Below are 18,965 nucleotides of genomic sequence, written 5' to 3' on the forward strand. Positions count from 1 at the left end.
GCTAAGGTTTCTGATGCACGAGGACAACATGCTTTGCTAAAAAGTATATAACCTTTGTATAATCTGTATTCAGGGTCCCCCCCGGCTAGCATAGAATCATAGAATCATAGAATATCAGGGTTGGAAGGGACCCCAGAAGGTCATCTAGTCCAACCCCCTGCTCAAAGCAGGACCAATTCCCAGTTAAATCATCCCAGCCAGGGCTTTGTCAAGCCTGACCTTAAAAACCTCTAAGGAAGGAGATTCTACCACCTCCCTAGGTAACGCATTCCAGTGTTTCACCACCCTCTTAGTGAAAAAGTTTTTCCTAATATCCAATCTAAACCTCCCCCACTGCAACTTGAGACCATTACTCCTCGTTCTGTCATCTGCTACCATTGAGAACAGTCTAGAGCCATCCTCTTTGGAACCCCCTTTCAGGTAGTTGAAAGCAGCTATCAAATCCCCCCTCATTCTTCTCTTCTGCAGGCTAAACAATCCCAGCTCCCTCAGCCTCTCCTCATAACTCATGTGTTCCAGTCCCCTAATCATTTTTGTTGCCCTTCGCTGGACTCTCTCCAATTTATCCACATCCTTCTTGAAGTGAGGGGCCCAAAACTGGACACAGTACTCCAGATGAGGCCTCACCAATGTCGAATAGACACAGGGGGGGCACCACGCTCGAGCGTAATAAACTTAGTGTCTTTTGGGAATTCTGCAGTTGTGGACTTTGTTTCTGTGCCTCAGCCTAGATTTGAACTGTGCGTGACCTATCAGGTATAATTCGTAGCATTGGTATGCGTGTCCTATCAGGTGTAATTCGCAGCATTTGTGTGCGTGTCCTACCAGGTGTAATTTGTAGCATTTGTGTGCGTGTCCTACAAGGTATAATTCGCAGCAGTTGCATGCGTGTCCTACCAGGTGTAATTCATAACAGTATAGCACATGGTCAATTTGTGCTAACAATATTCTTCTCTGTATGAATAGAGAGATTTCTGTCTTCATGTCTGTGCCTCCTTTTTATCTTGATTTTAAAGTTCTGCTCTCAAGTACAGACCTTTTAAGAAGGCCCTGCTTTTACAGATTACCTAGCATTCTAGCTGGCTGGACTGGGATCTCAGAGAATTATTTGTTTTATCATCATGTGTATAAGTCCTAGTCATGTACCAGAACCCTGCTGTGCTAGGCACTGTATAAACACAGAACAAAAAGACAGTCCCTCCCCCAAAGAGCTTAGAATTTAAGTATAAGGCAAGAGACAACAGACAGATGGGGGAGTACCAGGAAACAATGAGTCAATAGTGGTCAGCCAGGTAGGCTATCGTCTCAACACATCAGCAACCTACCTGTTGTCAAATCAAATGGCCTCCCTATGCTCATTCAAGCTCAGCCAGGATAAGATCTCAAGATCTTACTAGTGCCTAAAATGTTGTTTTAACTACTAGACCGCATAGTCTTCCTTTAACTATGAGGTATGATACTGAACAGCAGATGCTATCCTGGCTCTTTTATCTGTCTGCTAAAAATCATGGCCCATTCCTTTTTCTGTCTGCACTGATTCAAAATTCCCTCAGAAATTTTTTGCAAAGGGAGAATTGAGCCTAATTAATGAATATAAATATTTATAGCAATCATGATAGAAAGAAAGAGAATTGAAGATTTCGACAAAGCACATTGCAAACACATTTGGTTTGATAGATAGCTCTGTCACAGGAATCAGAGGATGTAATGATAGAATCATAGAAATATTGGGCTGGAAAGGACCTCAAGAGATCATCTCATCTGGCCCCCTGCACTGAGGCAGGAGCTGCAGGAAACAGCTAGACCATCCCGGACAGATGTTTGTCTAACTTTTTCTTAGAAACCTCCAATGACAGGGAATCTACAACCTGCCTTAGAAGCCTGCTCCCGATCTTTACTATCCTTATTGTTAGAAAGTTTTTCCTAATGTCTAACCTAAATCTCCCTGCCAGATTAAGCCCATGACTTCTTGTCCTACCTTCAATGGACGTGGAGAACAATTGAACCCTGTCCTTTTTAGAGCAGCCTTTAACATAGTAGAATCCTCTTCTCAAGTCCCCCCTCAGCCTTCTTGTCTCAAGACTGACCATCCTCTGTTTTTATAACCTTTCCTCATAGGTCAGAGTCACAGGATGCCTCCATCACTACCCAGTGAACCTCACTATCTGGCCTGTTCAGATGATTTCACAGTAACAAACCCACACCAGGCCATTTATCTTTCACCAGGGTGTGCATTTATTTCCCTCTGACATAACGATACTATGCAACACAGGTTTACGGCAAGGACAGGCTTTCCTACAGCCCGCACCCTCTGACTAGGCTTCCCCTCTGAGTTTCCTTTCGAGCTCCTCTTGCATTTCCACCCCTTATATTCTCCACAGTTACCATGTTAGCCCCGTGATTGTCAGCCAGATGCTCACAATTCCCCACCAGAAAGTGTGTAATTGCCCTCACCTGGGCCTGCAGCCTCCTCCAGGCTGCAGCACTGTTAGTGATCAGGGTGCTGCTGAGAGCACCCAGTCACAGTCTGGGTTTCTAAACCTTTTATCATTTTTATAGCTCTCTCCAGGACTTTTTCCAGTTTGTCCACATCTTTCTTAAAGTGTGGCGCCCAAAATTGGACACAGCACCAGGTCACCGCATCTCAAAAGAGATATATTGGAATTGGAAAAGGTTCAGAATAGGGCAACAAAAATGATCAGGGGTGTGGAGCATCTGCCTTATGAGGAGAGATTAATAAGACTGGGACTTTTCAGCTTGGAAAAAAAGACGACTAAGGGGGACAAGATAGAGGGCTATAAAATCATGACTGGTGTGGAGAAAGTAAATAAGGAAGTGTTATTTACCCCTTCTCATAACACAAGAACTAGGGGTTACCAAATGAAATTAATAGGCAGCACCAGGCATTGGCCACTGTCGGAAGACAGAATACTGGGCTAGATGGACCTTTGGTCTGACCCAGTATCGCCGTTCTTATGTTCTTATGTGCACTGGAACTAGGGATACCAACTTTCTAATCACACAAAAGTGAACACCCCTGCCCCACCCCCTTCCTCGCCCGTTCCCCAAGGCACTGCCTCACCCACCCCTTCTCTGAGGCCCCCCCGCCACCCAGTCGCCTGCTCTTCCCCACCCTCACTCACTTTCACCAGGCTGGGGCAGGGGGTTGTGCAGGAGCGGGGAGAGGGCTCCAGCTGGGGGTGCGGGCTTTATGGTGGGGCCAGGGATGAGGAGTTTGGGGTGCGGGAGAGGGCTCCAGGCTGGGGCAGGAGGTTGAGGTGCAGGGGGGTTACGAGAGCTCCGGCTGGGGGTGCGAGCTCTGGGGCGGGGCTGGGAATAAGGGGTTTGGGGTGCGGGAGAGGGATCCAGGTTGGGTAAGGAGGTTGGGGCCTGAATGCGCCGCCCCCGCAGCTCCCATTGGTCATGGTTCCCGGCCAATGGGAGCTGTGGAGCCGGTGCTGGGGGTGGGGGCAATGTGCAGAGCCTGCCTGGCCACCCATGCACCTAGGGGCCACAGGGACCTGGCGGCCGCTTCCGGGACCCGTGTGGAGCCAGGGCAGACAGGGAACCTGCCTTAGCCCTGGACCCCCACTGTGCCGCCAACTGGACTTTTAACAGCCCGGTTGGCAGTGCCGTCTGGAGCCGCCAAGGTCCATTTTCAACTGGGCGTTCTGGTCAAAAACCAGATGTCTGGCAACCCTAGCTGGAACCTCAGGAGATGGTGTGTGTGGGTGGCCCCATGTGGGTGTGTGGGTGGCTCCATGTCCCTGCCCCTCTCCATGGCCACGCCCTGCTTCTCCTCTTTCCCCTGAGGCCCCACCCCCTGACCAGGCGGAAGCTCTGGACCTTCCCCCTGTCCTGGGTTAGGGGAGCCTGAGAGCAGCCCCTAGCCCATGTCCCTGCCTCCTGGGGCAAACACCCAGGGCAGGTGAAGGGTCCAGAGCTCTCCACAGTGGCCCAGGCTCCCTGGGCAGCTCTTACCAAACCCTGACTCTGGCTTCTGGCCTGGCCAGCAGGCGGGGCCTCAGGGGAAAAAGAGGAGCGAGAGGGGACCTCATGGCAACGAGGTGCTAAGGCCAACCTCGGTCCCCCCGCACCGGGAAGAGGCTGGAGATGCCAGCAGAGGCTGTGCTTCACCGCGGGGGAGCTGATCATCTCCCCCGCCGTGAAGCGCAGCCCCTGTCAGCGCTGTTCAGCACCTGCCCGAAGCTTGCAGTTTGGGGGAGCAACACAACCCCTCAAACTATGCCCAAGTTAAAAAGGAGGGACACGGTCCCCTTGGCCCACCCTAGTTCCGGTGCCCCTGCACAGCACTTCAGATGAGGCCTCACCAGTGTCTAGTGGAGCAGGTCACTTACCTCCTGAGTCTTACATACAACACTCCTTTTAATACACTCCAGCATTATATTAGCCTAGTAACTGTCTCATTGTTACCTGGTTTTCCCCAAGCTGTTTGCTGCATTCATCTCCTCTCCCTTGAATTATACTTAGATTCATAGGTGCCGACTTCCCCTCTGCCCAGTGGGTGCTTGACCCCTCCACACCCCTAGCCCTGGCCCTGCCCTGCCTCTTCCTTCCCCTGCACCGCCCTCACCCCGCCCCCATTCCCCCAAGTTCCCGCTCCTCCTCCTCCCTCCTGGAAAGTCTTAAGCGCTGCCAAACACCTGTTAGGTGGGGGGGGAGGAAGCGCTGGGAGGGGGGAGGAGCGGAGATGTGGTGCACTCTGGAGTGGGAGAGAGAAGGAGGCGGGGGGGGAGCTTGGCTGCCGGTGGGTGCGGAGCACCCGCTAATTTTCCCCCATGGGTGCTCCAGCCCTGGAGCACCCACAGAGTTGGCGCTTATACTTAGATTGTAAACTCTTTGGGATGGACACCATCTTATTAGAGTTTCCAGTGCCTAGAACAATGGGACTGCAGCCTCTAGAGGGGCATAGACAACTTTTTTTATTTGGGGTGGGGGGGGTAATAAAGTTAAGAAACAATAAACTAATAGTTGTTAAATATCACTCTAATGAGTAGTTTTGTACCATGACTAAACTTGTCCACTTTTAATAAAGTGAAATAAATTAGCTTAAATTCCAAGCTCAGAGTTTTCTTTCTTTATTCGTGCAATCCCTAAATTTTGGAGGGGCTCCAGCCACCCTGAGCCTCCAGCTGTCTGCCCCCATCCTCTAGGTAGGTGCTATCTCAATACAAATAATTAATATAAATAACACTCAGCTGTCTACATCTTTTCTGTCTAGTATCACATATAGAAAGGAGATCTTTTGCAGAAAAACATAACATCAGGGCTGGTTGCTGACCTGAGAAAACTAGTCACATTCTGGAACAGTTCAAAGAAATCTCTCTCCCTTCCCCACCACTAATCTTGCTAAATACATTTTGAGAAAACAAGATTTGCTGCCAAAATAGCTAGAATGGACCAACTCCCTAACTGGGGGGAAGACCTTCCCCTAAATCTACCGATGCTTCAAAGCACTCTTCTCCCTTCAGTACCAAGTATTTTTAGTGCTTCCAAAGAGCAACCCAAAATTTTGTGATATTACTATTTATGTGGTTGTTTAAATCAAATAACAGCGAGTTAAGAGCAAAGGGCACAATACTGCAATCCTATGAAGAGTCCTTACTCACAAGACTAACTTCATAGAAAGACTACTATGTGAATAAAGGTTGCAGGGCAAGAAACCAAATCTTATACATTAGGGCCTCAAATCTGCACAGCATTTAAGCACATGCTTAACTTTAAGCAACTGCTTAAGTCCCATTGGCCTCAATGGACTTATGCATGTGCTTAAAGTTCAACGAGTACTTCAGTGCTTCGCTGAATCAGGATGTAGGAAGAGAATTTAGTTTTGCTGATTCATTTTGAAATTAGACCACGCAATAGTGGTTTGGATCATTTTAAATCATTATTTACTACAAAGATTCAGTATCTGAACCATAAAGTCTATTCCCCTTGCACTTTATGGTATTTGAACCAAAGCTTATGAAATATGGTCAGGTCTCAATGATTCATATTATACTCCCAAATAAAAATATATTTTATTGCAAATTTGTGGTTGAAGAAAATGTATTGGCTAATAGGAAAGTGATATTTTACAAGGTGAGCAAAATCAGAAACATATGTGAAAGGAAATTAATGCCAAAGGACATGAGACCTACTATCTTCCTGCATTTAAACTAGCTATCATGTGGTCTACCCAAAATATTCTTATTCCAGGTTGCTGCTAATCCCTCTAAAATTACATTAAATAGTAGGTGGGTCAAGGAAGTGCGAAGAGAGATTTTATATAGCCAGCTCAGAGCTTAGTTCTACTAAGCTACTATTTACACTGTTGGTTAGGCAGCTCTTGTGTTGTCGCTACTGCTTATTTGACTGTCCATAATTATCTCATTGTTACCTTGTGCTCCATCCATCTGTTTGTATCCATCTTTGGGGGCAGAGACCATTTTTTGCTGTGTGTTTGTACTGCACTTAGCCCCTTAGAGTCCTGATCCCTGGCTGGGGCTCCTAGGCACTATGGCCTAGATCTTCAAAGGGATTTAGGCACCTAACTTCCATTCAAGTCAGTATGTAGCATGTAGGACTACATCTCTATACAAATGTCCTTTCTGAATGTCTGCCAGAGAAGTGATATGAAGGCAGATGAGGTCATGGTTATGGTTTTGCATAAGAGTACAAGTCTGGGGAAGCTGAGGCTTCTGCTTTTGGGTATCTGTTGGAGACAGACGTTAAAGCCTTATGGGACATTGGAGCATGTTATTGATAGGGCTGAAGGCCAGATGATGGTGGAAAGGACTGCACAAGTCTTTCCCCCTAACTTCTTATTTTAATGTTTTTAAGGTTGTGGGTGGATAGAGTGTGTCTTGTCACAACCTTAACTGCCACTACATGTAATTTTTATTCATTAATACAATATGCTTTTTGTGTGAAATGGGGTTTGCATCTTTCTTGAATCATAAAGGGTTACACCAGTTTCCACAGTATAATTTATATTGCAACCTTGGAAAGTGTTGAAAGGCTGAGCTCTAAAAGATGCTTTCTAGAGTGCTATTTGGTCATGTTAGTGTAGGAGTTTAATTGCTTAAGGATGCAGTTTTGGGGACGGAAGGCATTATAGTTAAATAACAATGGCACAGTTGTTGACTTGATGAGTGGCTGGAAATGGATGAGTCAAGAGCTTTCGTCCCTCCCCCCGAACCCCACCTCCCAACTATTCCTGGCTACTTTGACTCCAAAGAAATGAGCATTCTGGGTACAAGAAGGTGGTAGTTTATTTCCTGCTTTTGTCATTAAATGAAGAAAAATATAAAAGTATTGAATATATGGCCTTGACCCATGTAAAAGAAGAAAAGAAAGAAACCTCTGATTTCATCAGCCAATCTTTGTCTAGCCATGAGTTTGCTACCTACACCTCTAATCTCTACCAAGGGAATGCACCTGTGTCGTTAAGCAGTTCCTATTCCTTTCCATATCTTTTCACTGAGGTTTATATAAATACAATCATGAGTGAGATTTTCTTTGAAATCCTAGTGCCTTATACAGTTTATATGTTTAAAGTCACACAAACCCACACAATGTCACCCTGGCATAGATTCATAGATATTTAGGTCAGAAGGGACCATTATGATCATCTAGTCTGACCTCCTGCACAATGCAGGCCACAGAATTTCACCCACCACTCCTAAAAAAGACCTCACACCTATATCTGTGCTATTGAAGTCCTCAAATTGTAGTTTGAAGACCTCAAGGAGCAGAGAATCCTCCAGCAAGTGACCCGTGCCCCATGCTACAGAGGAAGGCGAAAAACCTCCAGGGCCTTCCAATCTGCCCTGGAGGAAAATTCCTTCCCGACCCCAAATATGGCGATCAGCTAAACCCTGAGCATATGGGCAAGATTCATCAGCCAGATACTACAGAAAATTCTTTGCCGGGTAACTTGGATCTTACCCCATCTAAAAACCCATCACAGGCCATTGGGCCTATTTACCATGAATATTTAATTACCAAAACCATGTTATCCCATCATACCATCTCCTCCATAAACTTATCGAGTTTAATCTTAAAGCAAGATAGATCTTTTGCCCCCACTACTTCCCTCGGAAGGCTATTCCAAAACTTCACTCCTCTGATGGTTAGAAACCTTTGTCTAATTTCTAATCTAAATTTCCTAGTGGCCAGTTTATATCCATTTGTTCTTGTGTCCACATTGGTACTGAGTTTAAATAATTCCTCTCCCTCTCTGGTATTTATCCCTCTGATATATTTATAGAGAGCAATCATATCTCCCCTCAACCTTCTTTTAGTTAGGCTAAACAAGCCAAGCTCCCTGAGTCTCCTTTCATAAGACAAGTTTTCCATTCCTCGGATCATCCTAGTAGCCCTTCTCTGTACCTGTTCCAGTTTGAATTCATCCTTCTTAAACATGGGAGACCAGAACTGCACACAGTATTCCAGGTGAGGTCTCACCAGTGCCTTATATAATGGTACTAAAACCTCCTTATCCCTACTGGAAATACCTCTCCCACTCAATTAATCTCCTATTCACCATCACACCTGCTCCACCTGACTGAACACTGGGTCAAATCCATCCACAGTGTAAATGTTCTGAAACCTTTGGAGCTACACCAAGGATTAATTTCATCCCAGAGTTTAAAAATGCCAGTAGATGGCCTCATTAATCCCATCTGAGAGTGACTGAGGTTGGATTTAAACGAAGCTCCAAAGCAAAAATGTTGTCATTCAACAAAAGATCTTAACAGGATCAGCCTGACCCTCAGTCTACAGCTGTTGGAGCTGTAAGGTTTTTGGAAGGAGATAGATGGGGGATTTCTGAGCAGCATTCAAGAGCTGCAGTATTGAGGTCCCCCACAGGAAATATGAGAGAGGGGTTTCCTGCTTTTATGAATGAAATACCGTGACAGTGCAAGGAACTAACTGTGGAGCCTGGACTCTGATCACTCTGGCACTAATTGGCTCCACAAGAGAGAGCTGATTGGGTAATGGAAGTTAATGATCTAATCAGGTAAGTGGAGGCTGGGTGAGCTAAAGAGACAGTTAGCCCATCAGTGCAAGACTGATAAAAGCACAGGATGTCAGTGCAAGAAAGAGAAGGAGGGTGGTGAGGTTGTGTTGTAGGTCAGAGAGATCTCCTGGAAGTGAGACGACTTCTCTTGGGGCCTGGGAGAAGGGCTGAGGATACAAGGGATGTGGTAAATCGTATTGCTTGAAACTTGAAAGGTGTTGGTGGAGGAAGCATATACGAAAAGCACAGTGTGGAGCAAGTGGTGCAAGAAGGCAGGAGCAGAGCATGCCCTGCTACAAAGAAACATTCAGTGGTTCCCGCAATTTGATCCTGCACCACACTCAGCCTTCCATCTACACCTCTCTCTTATCGCTGCAGTTTTCCATTCAGAAAGAAAAGGAGGACTTGTGGCACCTTAGAGACTAACCAATTTATCTGAGCATAAGCTTTCGTGAGCTGTACGAAAGCTCATGCTCAAATAAATTGGTTAGTCTCTAAGGTGCCACAAGTCCTCCTTTTCTTTTTGCAAAGACAGACTAACACGGCTGTTACTCTGAAACTTTTCCATTCAGATATCTGCTGTGTCTTCCCTTGTTCTGTTTACTTTGGGCCAGTAACGCTTTGTGTGCACTGAGCATCAGTGGCCTCTGGTATTTATATCAATACTTTGACAATGCAAACCAGGTCCATTCTTTTATAAATGCAAGCAGCTTACAACTGCTCAAAACAACAAAAAAGCATTTAGTCACCAACCTCTGTCAGGCTTTGAGACACTGCTAACACACATACATACAATTCTTCTGTGCTTATTTTGCTAAAGAACATTTATTTTCGGGGTGGGGGAGGACCCAGAACCAATGAGACAATGAATTTTGGGAGTCTCTGTGACATAGCTCAGATTAATTTTCACCCAACTAAGTTTACTTGATCAATTTGTCAGGGTCTGAATATCAATTAAAATAACGCTCTCCATTTGTCTTGTGTGTTATTCCCCTACAAAATAATGAACTGTTTAATACCCCAGAGGCAATTTCAATTTATCTAGTTTAATGAGGGAGGTTGTGGCAGAAGATTTATTACCCTGTTTGATCTGCTAATGTATTTCCCTGACCATCCCAGCAGCACCAATCAGCATATTTACATTATGCAGCTCTATTTTCAGAGGGTCCTTACCTGCAAAATAAAAATGACACAGTAGGTTTCAGCCCAAGAGCTAATCCAATTTTTTTTTTAATTGGAAACAAAATTTGATAAGGCCACTTTCTAGTCAGACCAGCATCAAAAATTAAGAGACGTTTACAGGGCTTTTTGGCCATCTTGTAACTTTTCAAAGGCCTGTCCTGGGAATATAACTACACAGCTGCTGCAGGAGGACAAACTGCAGTCTATTCCTTTAAAAATCACATGGTTAATGCAAGCAGTAGGTTGCAATTGGTGCTGATTAACACGTATTTTTAAAAACACTGTAAAAAGGACCTATTCAGCTGATGCAAACCCAGAGCTTTTTCTAGCTGTTGGCTCACAATGACACTTTTAAATAAATTGCCTAACTATACAGAGTAAAAAGGTAAATAAGAAATCATTTCTCTCTGATAGGTTAGAAAAAGAAATAAAGCAGGACGAGGTGGATTAGGCTGCAGATACAAAGCCATGCACCTCTAGGTTATTTGTTCAACTCCTGATCAGGTTGGCAGTTTCCAGCAATTGTTACCAAATGGATTCATTGATTGCTCTTTCGTCACGGGCAACAGTATGTGAAACAAGCATGGTGACTTTTGGGCTCCATTTTCATATACAAGAACCACCAGCACAGCTGGCACCCATCTAGTCTATCACAACAGAGAAGCCACATGGACTTAAAGGCTGCACTGCTCACCCCCTTCAAAGTGTTTGTGCCATTAGTTTGAATCACATTGATCAGGAAGGGTCCAATGGCACTGTCTGCATTATAGCAGATCTGCAGATCCAGAGAGGATTTCAGTCCTTGCAGGGCTATTCTCAATGAGGATGATATAAATTTCATAGGAAGATTAGCTGATCAAATACACTTAACATCAATGGCGAGTCTGTCTGAAAGATCAAGACTGGATGTTCTTCTAAAATACGTGCTCTAGGAATTTTGTGGGGAAGGTTCCATGGCCTTTGTTATACAGAAGGTCAGATTGAATCAGTGTTTCTTAACCCTTTTGTGTGGGCGATCCCCTTTGGACTTACCCCTGTGGCACAGGGCCCCAGACACAATGCTTCCTGTCCCCTAGCACCAGCCCTGTTTGAGACCCCCCTAAACCTCCCGTGAGCCCCAGGTTGAGAAACACTGGCCTGGGAATCTATGAATCTTGGCACCTGTAACAGATACATAAAGGTCAGTGTAAATTTTGCCACTGACATCTCAGGGAACAGAATCAAGGACAGAGATCCCACAGAAGAATTAATGAAAATAAAGAAGCACTCAGGCTTTATTAGGGGTATGAATTCCAACTTCCACTGGAGACAGGCACTTACCTACATATTGTAGAGAAAATAAAATGAGCAAAACAGTGTTAGGATATAGATATTCAGGCCTGTCGGCAAAGGCCTGTGCTTTAAGAATTTAGGTGTATTCTTATCACTTGGCTAGTTCCAGAGGTATAAAAGAAAGAATCAAAACCACTGTCTGCCAGTGTAAGAGCCTTCTCTTACTGTGACAGTTTGTGGCCCTGTGCTTAGGCTCAGGCCTTTGGCTAAGCAGCAGAGGCAGCCATAAGCTGGGAAGCAAACAGTCACATCCTCACATTCCAAACTAGTCACATTGAAATAAGGTGCTATTGGGCTGTTAGGCACTATCAGGACAGGATTGTATTCCTATCACCTCCAGAGAAAGGGAAGTGCCTAGAAAATGTAAAAGGAAACTTAGTTTGATAGCATCCTGTCTGGCAAGAACTCACTTATCAATAGCTGGGATGTGAAATCCTCACTTCTGTGTTGTCTTGTCATTGTAGTTCCCACTTTGCTATTGTTTGTCTGTATAATCTCTGTCTGGTTCTGTGATTGTTCCTGTCTGCTGTATAATTAATTTTGCTGGGTGTAAACTAATTAAGGTGGTGGGATATAATTGGTTACATAATCATGTTACAATATGTTAGGATTGGTTAGTTAAATTTCAGGAAAATGATTGGTTAAGGTATAGCTAAGCAGAACTCAAGTTTTACTATATAATCTGTAGTCAATGAGGAAGTGACTGGGTGTGGGTGGGCATGGGCATGTGGGAAAGGGAAATGGGAGCAGGGAATGGGGGTAAGAAAATTGGAATCATGTTTTGCTAAAGGGGAAAATGGGAACAGGGAATGGGAGTAAAGAAGTTGGAATCATGTTTGACTAAGGGTAGGAATGGGAACAGGGACACAGGTGTGAGGCTCTGTGGTGTCAGAGCTGGGAAGGAGGATACTAAGGAAGGAAACTGGAATCATGCTTGCTGGAAGTTCACCCCAATAAACATTGAATTGTTTGCACCTTTGGACTTCGGGTATTGTTGCTCTCTGTTCATGCGAGAAGGACCAGGGAAGTAAGTGGGTGAAGGAATAAGCCCCCTAACAAACAGTTTCAAAAAGGGTGGAACTGCCACTCTTAGAATATGTGGCAAAAGATCAGGGAGGGTTGAGTTTGCCAAGAATGTTTGTGTGTGGCTGGAGTGAGGGGGGTGGATGGAGAAAGAAGAGAGATTGCATCTAAGGCCTGATTCAGCTCCCTGTAAAGCCAATGGTGTAACACGCTGGCCAAGTGTGTTTTTGTCCTTTCTCAGGGCCAGACCTCATAAAGAGGCTTATAAGCCTGCTACAGTCTCCAAGCTATGGAGTTGGTTCTTTAGCTCTAGCAGTAGAGGTTCATGCTTCTAGATCTAGATGTCCCTAGTTCATTTTCTACAGACAACCTGACCAAGGGGTCTTATAGCAAAACTCCTTTTGAGCATCCAGAGGAGCAGATCTGGAGTCCGGGGAAATTTACCAGAATCTTTTGAGGTGCAGCAAACACCTTTAAAAATGCACGCACTCCTCAGCACTTTGACTTTATTATCAGAGGGGAAACATTTAGATAATGCATCAGCGACATTCATTGAGGCAATAATTACGACGAGTATTGGGGGTGAAGTTACTGCAATTCACCCCATGCAATTACTATTTATTTTATATGCAGCCCCAGCAAATCATGCAGAGGGGAGTACCTGAGGTCCCTTCCAACCCTGATATTCTATGATTCTATGAAACCTGTATCGATTTTTATAGTGTAGCACCATTCTAAAGGCTTTCATGACACTCTTGGAAACTATGCCCTCACCCTTGCTTCCTGAGAGTAGCATTTAATATGGACAATCAAGTTTAAAAATCAGTTAACAGCTACAGCCTCTGTTTCAAATGGAAATCAATGTACACAGGAAGTCAAATCTCACACAGGGCAATGGAGACAGCTATTGCCACCCGACTGTAGTCCAGCTTGTGTCAGAATAGATACTCTGCCTGCAGATGACTCTACACATATCACAATCTACAACTTAAAATCAAACGTTTGGTTTCTGAAGCAAACGAAGGCTGGTGCAGATGGAGCCAGGAGGAGAGGATGTTTGAAATGGTGTTTGCATCATTCATTCTCCAGTGCTAGCCGGTTCCCAGACTAGGAGTGGCATTAGCTCTTGTGCACCCTGCCGAGAGGCAGAATATAATAGATATATGACTGCAGTGCTGGGACCGAGAAAGAAGATGGCTCTCAGTATCAAAGAAAGTGAGAATATTGCATAGATCAACCTAAAATCCCAAACCATCCGAGAAAGCTCCCATCAGCAGTATATGAGCTGTGGTCAAGATTTGTGTCTCATTATGCCATCAACTTATCACATCCCATACACATAAAAAAATAAAACAAACAAACAAACAAACAAACCAACCTCAACAGCATTTTCTATTATAATGTACTTCAGGGATTAAAAAAACACTTTCTTCACAGTTAATTTTGCTACATCGGACCAACGTACAACTTCTTTATTGGATTTTTATTACAGCTAAAATTGACAGAGAAAATCACTAGGATATACTTAGAAATGGGAAGGAAATGTACGTTTACAATAAATAGGTCTCTGAAGGTCTCTTGTTTCATAGGAAGGAAGCTGTCTTTATATTACATGAACTATAAAAAATGATTAAAACTGAAGAGACAGGAAGCTGATAATTTGATTTATCATCTTAATGGCTATGATTCATGAATAAATAATATAATGGTTTATGTCTCTCTCTTGTAAAAAAGTAAGGAAGAGCAATTTGTCTAATAAATGACTTCAAAAATTACAGTTGAGTCTTGTTTGCCACATTTGTTCTATTTAAAAGAATGAGTGAATTCCTTATTTTTTATTACTTACTAAGACATTTGTTGTATTATTTATCAGAGTCAAAAACCTTAACTAAAAGCCACTCATCTTTGACCACAATCTCCCATTAGCTTTAAATTCAGGAAAGAAGATGGGATTGATCACCAGATCAATAAATCTAGCCTCAAAGCTGACTAAAAGCTTCCTTCAACCTCCTTCCTATGGGGTCTTTTTTCAAAATTAAAGTACCCCCTTTTTAATTATTTAAAAGCATGTCAGTTTTACAGTAAGGCCATGTATGACAGCATCATACAAATATTCCTTCTTTATATTGGAAACGTGGGCAGCTTCTTTAAAGGGACAGCATATAAATTATGATCCCTGTGTTTCTTTGCAGCTGGATGTGCTACTAAAGAGATATAGCTTGTAAGAAATGACTGCACCGTAGATTTCACTGGTTTGAAGCTGCTGAAGAGTAGTAAAATCGACAAGAAATATATGCCCCTGATTATCAGACATGCTGAGCACCCAAAACCTTCACTCACTCCATGGGAGTTACCAGGGCTCTGCACTGCTGATGTCAGGCCAATAATTTACATTGCTGCAGAGAGCGATATAAACTCAGTGGGAGTAAAATACAATGTAAAGAGTAACAACCAACACTATCTTTTCTGTAGGAAAAGCTTATATCTGAAATTTGTCCACTGTGCATTACAGGGCCTGACTTTCCTTCCTATGCTTTCTTACCAAACAACTATTTTACTGAAGATAATGATAGCCAGGCCTTTTCTTTTCCTTACCAGATGGGAGGCCTAACTAGCAAAAGTTAAAAGCTTTTCACATTTATTACAATCAGCTTGACATGTTCCTAATGTAGGGGTAAAGAAAGCACTTCAGAGTGGTACCCACCCCCCACAGTCATTCTGCTTATGGCAAGACTGGCCATGTAGTCCAGTGAATAAGGTATTGGGCTTGCTCTCGGGAGAGTTGGGTTGTATTCCCAAAAAAAGAAAAGGAGGACTTGTGGCACCTTAGAGACTAACCAATTTATTGGAGCATAAGCTTTCGTGAGCTACAGCTCACTTCATCGGATGCATGACTAACACGGCTGCTACTCTGAAACCTGTCGTCGTATTCCCAGTTTAGCCACTGACCTGCTGTATAAGCCTGTGCAATTGCTTCACATCCCTGTACCCTTTTCCCCTCTCAGGCTAGTGTCTGCAACTTAAATAGAGGAGGCAGCAGTCTCTTACTATGTGTATGTACAGTACCTAACACAATGGGTCACTTGACTGTGACCTACAAACAATAATTTACTGGCACTCATTTGTTGACTTGGGGAAGCAAGGGTGGACAAACATATGGACCCGTTGTCAAACTATTGACATATGCAAGAGTTTATCCACTGGGTCAGCTTTAGGTGAGCAGTCTTGGGTTAGGAGTAGGAACTGTAGCGTCAGTACGACAGCAGTGCTCAGCTTTTCCTAACACTAAGTACGCTGTGTGATCTATAGCACAAGCGGATGAGAGGTGATCAGCAGACCAGACCTCCGTATGCCAGGGTTTGCAGCCTCAGACAATAGGACCGGCGTGGTACAATGTAGGATTACCATGGGGAAAAAAATCAAGCCCCAGAGGTTAAATGGCCTGCCCAGGTCTACTAGATTTTGCATGGACCTGGGAATCATAAAGATGATTTCTTATCTGGCTTCTGAAACTAACTCTCTGTGTGATCTTGAGCCTGTCACTTAACTTCTGTCAGCCCCAGTTATCTTTGAAGCAGGCATATTTGCCTACTTCAGAAGCTTAAAGCATGGAATGACATAAAAAAGGTTTATGCCTCTCAGTGTATGCGTGCTGGGAAGGGTAAAATGAGGAATTGCCGTCACATTCAGCACAGGCGATCCTGCATTATCTATAATGAGGACAATGGCATCATCAGGGCTTTTAGAAATATCCCAGGAATTACTCTTCTCAATGTAGACAAGCTGAATCTTTTGAGACTTACTCCAGGTGGCCATGTTGGGCGTTTCTGCATTTGGACTGAAAGTGCCTTCCGCAAGTTGGATGAATTGTATGGTCACAGGCCTTGTATTTAAGACAACATATTAGCAAGTTTGTTAGTGGCAGAGGTGGAAAAAGAACTCAAGGAAGTTCTAAACCAGATAGCCTCTTAAAGGGTTCTTTCTCAAAAACTTGACAGTTTGAATTTTTGAACAAAAGGGGCTTTTTGAGTTTTCACATGTTTCACAGTAAAAAAAGTTTTGTCTTGTGAAATTACACGCCCACAGTCAGATCCCAGGGGTGCAAAAAATCACATTAAACTGGCAAAACAAAACAAAAACCTGCACAAATTTTCAAAAAACCATGTTCAGCAATTTTGTTCCTATCTAGTTACTTTAAACAGTTATGATTAATTAACCCACACATGAAAGGCTCTGTTTTTACACACACAATAGCTATTCTATTTAACTATTTAGTCTCCTAAAATTGTAGAAAAATCTGGAATAAACCAAGCTACTGTTTCATTTCAGTGTTATAACAGATGCCACCATTATAAAGGCTGCATAAAAATACATAGACAAAGCTGAAAAAATGCAGCAGGCTGTAAAATTGCATCCAAGACACATTTGTCTGATGGCCTTTCTTTGTGAAGGGACAATTTTTGTTCTTGAAAATGAAGATAGTCTTCGCTTTGTAAGCCTTCATTAAAGCACTCATCTTTCTTCTTAACGGGTTCAGTGTAAGAATTTAAACATATTAGATCATTTTTGTGGGTTGCAATCTAGTTTTTGTACAGTGTTGTGGAAAACATGATGAACAATTCCACTTAAGTAAGAAATCCTTTAGTTATGAAATGCTTGGCTTATATTGGAGTTTCTGAACGAGACCACTTTGATTAAGCAGACAAAGTGCCTCTGCAAATTTTGGATAAATTTAGGTTTGGACTATTTATTAGTCAATCATGGACCAATATCCCATTGTGCTTGATGCTACGCACACATGGAACAAAAGATGATTCCCGTTTTTCATCCAGTCTTATGTGAATATGGCAGCAATAGATAATGAAGAAATAGATTTCCTAATATGAACTAGCTTAAAAAAAATCATGAATCCTCTTAAGAGAATGTCTGGTCTATTCAATGAAGTTAATTGAATTGAAGCAGTACAAGGAAGTATGCATTGATGGCTATGGATAGTTTCATAAATATCAGTTCCCTAATAGCCATTTGCACATACAGGGGCAGAGGCTCAACTGATGTAAACTTTTGATACTCATCAATTGTGCTATGATAGTTTACACCAGCTGAGAATCTGCCCCATAGCATATTCATCAACATATGTTCATGCAATAACATGGATTGATGCACTAATATTTTATTCCTGGAGACTTTGGTTCAAAACCAATTTAAACCACAAGTGAAAACAAACACAATGGTCTCCTTTTAGTCTCTAGTTGAAAAATGTCCACATCACAAGGACACCAGACTAGTTCAGTGTGTTTTCTACGCTGAGACGGCTGAGGCCTGAAAAGGAGATGTGACACCGAGGCCTATTAGTGGTTCGCTATTCTGTCAGCAACTCGTCAGGCCTGCCCTATTCGCTACACCTAACATCATGATGTATACCCAAAAGGTGGCAAGTAATCTATCATTGGAAAACTAATAACTCACTGATCATTAAAATTCCTGAGTGGTGTATGTATGGGATGTGTACAAAGAGTTATAAGTAGGTGCTAGAATTATGTTCTTAAAATGTGTTTGGCAAGAAATGCGTAAGCCTAGACTGCCTTAGATGAAGGAATGTGAACTTCCTTGTCTGACAAGCCTGGTCCTCAGGCAGAAATACTGAAGGTACTTTACGTAAAAAGGAAACAAAGCCATCAAGCTAACAGGGGGAGGAACCAGTATGAAGTCTTCCTCAGACTGCATGGCATCTCTTCCCCATAGGAGAAAAGTTACTTTATCTGAGAATACATTTCAAAAGTTTATTGGTCATTAAAGACAGGGGGTCTGAACCTCAAATCATAAGCCATTGAATCAATTGATTGTAAACAATATTGCTGTATTATAAAAGTATATTGAATAAAGTCTTATGAAAGCCTATGACATACTGGTGACTAATATAATTGTGAAATGTATTCATTAACACTATATGAGGAATTTTGGATATTCACTGATATTATGCTTTAAAGTATGTGACCAAACCCAGGGACAAAAAAGTTCTCTCTCAGCCAGGAGGGAAGGAGCTCTATACCAGTCTCCAATGTTAATTAAGCAATCTAGAATAAAAAAAACAGAAACCCTACTAACAAACAAATCAGCGTGGGGATAGGAAGTCCACAGGAAACTTTCCTGACTCTTGAAACAGAGACAATGAACTTTGGAGTGATATAAGGGGGCAAAAAGACAGTGATCCATTATTTGCGTGATTCAAGGGGCCAGAGCTTTTGAAATCAAAGAACATTGGGTCCTTCAATGTCAAATGTTCAACAGGAGTTAAAGACTTGAGGAACTGAATATAGGTGAGAAACCTACTTCAGCAATGATTGTATCGTGCTGAAATTAAGTTTTAGTCTTAGAAGGGTATTTTTACTTTACTGTATTT

This window comes from Lepidochelys olivacea (assembly GCF_965140295.1).
Source record: "Lepidochelys olivacea isolate rLepOli2 genome assembly, chromosome: 6".
NCBI classification, from domain to species: domain Eukaryota; kingdom Metazoa; phylum Chordata; order Testudines; family Cheloniidae; genus Lepidochelys; species Lepidochelys olivacea.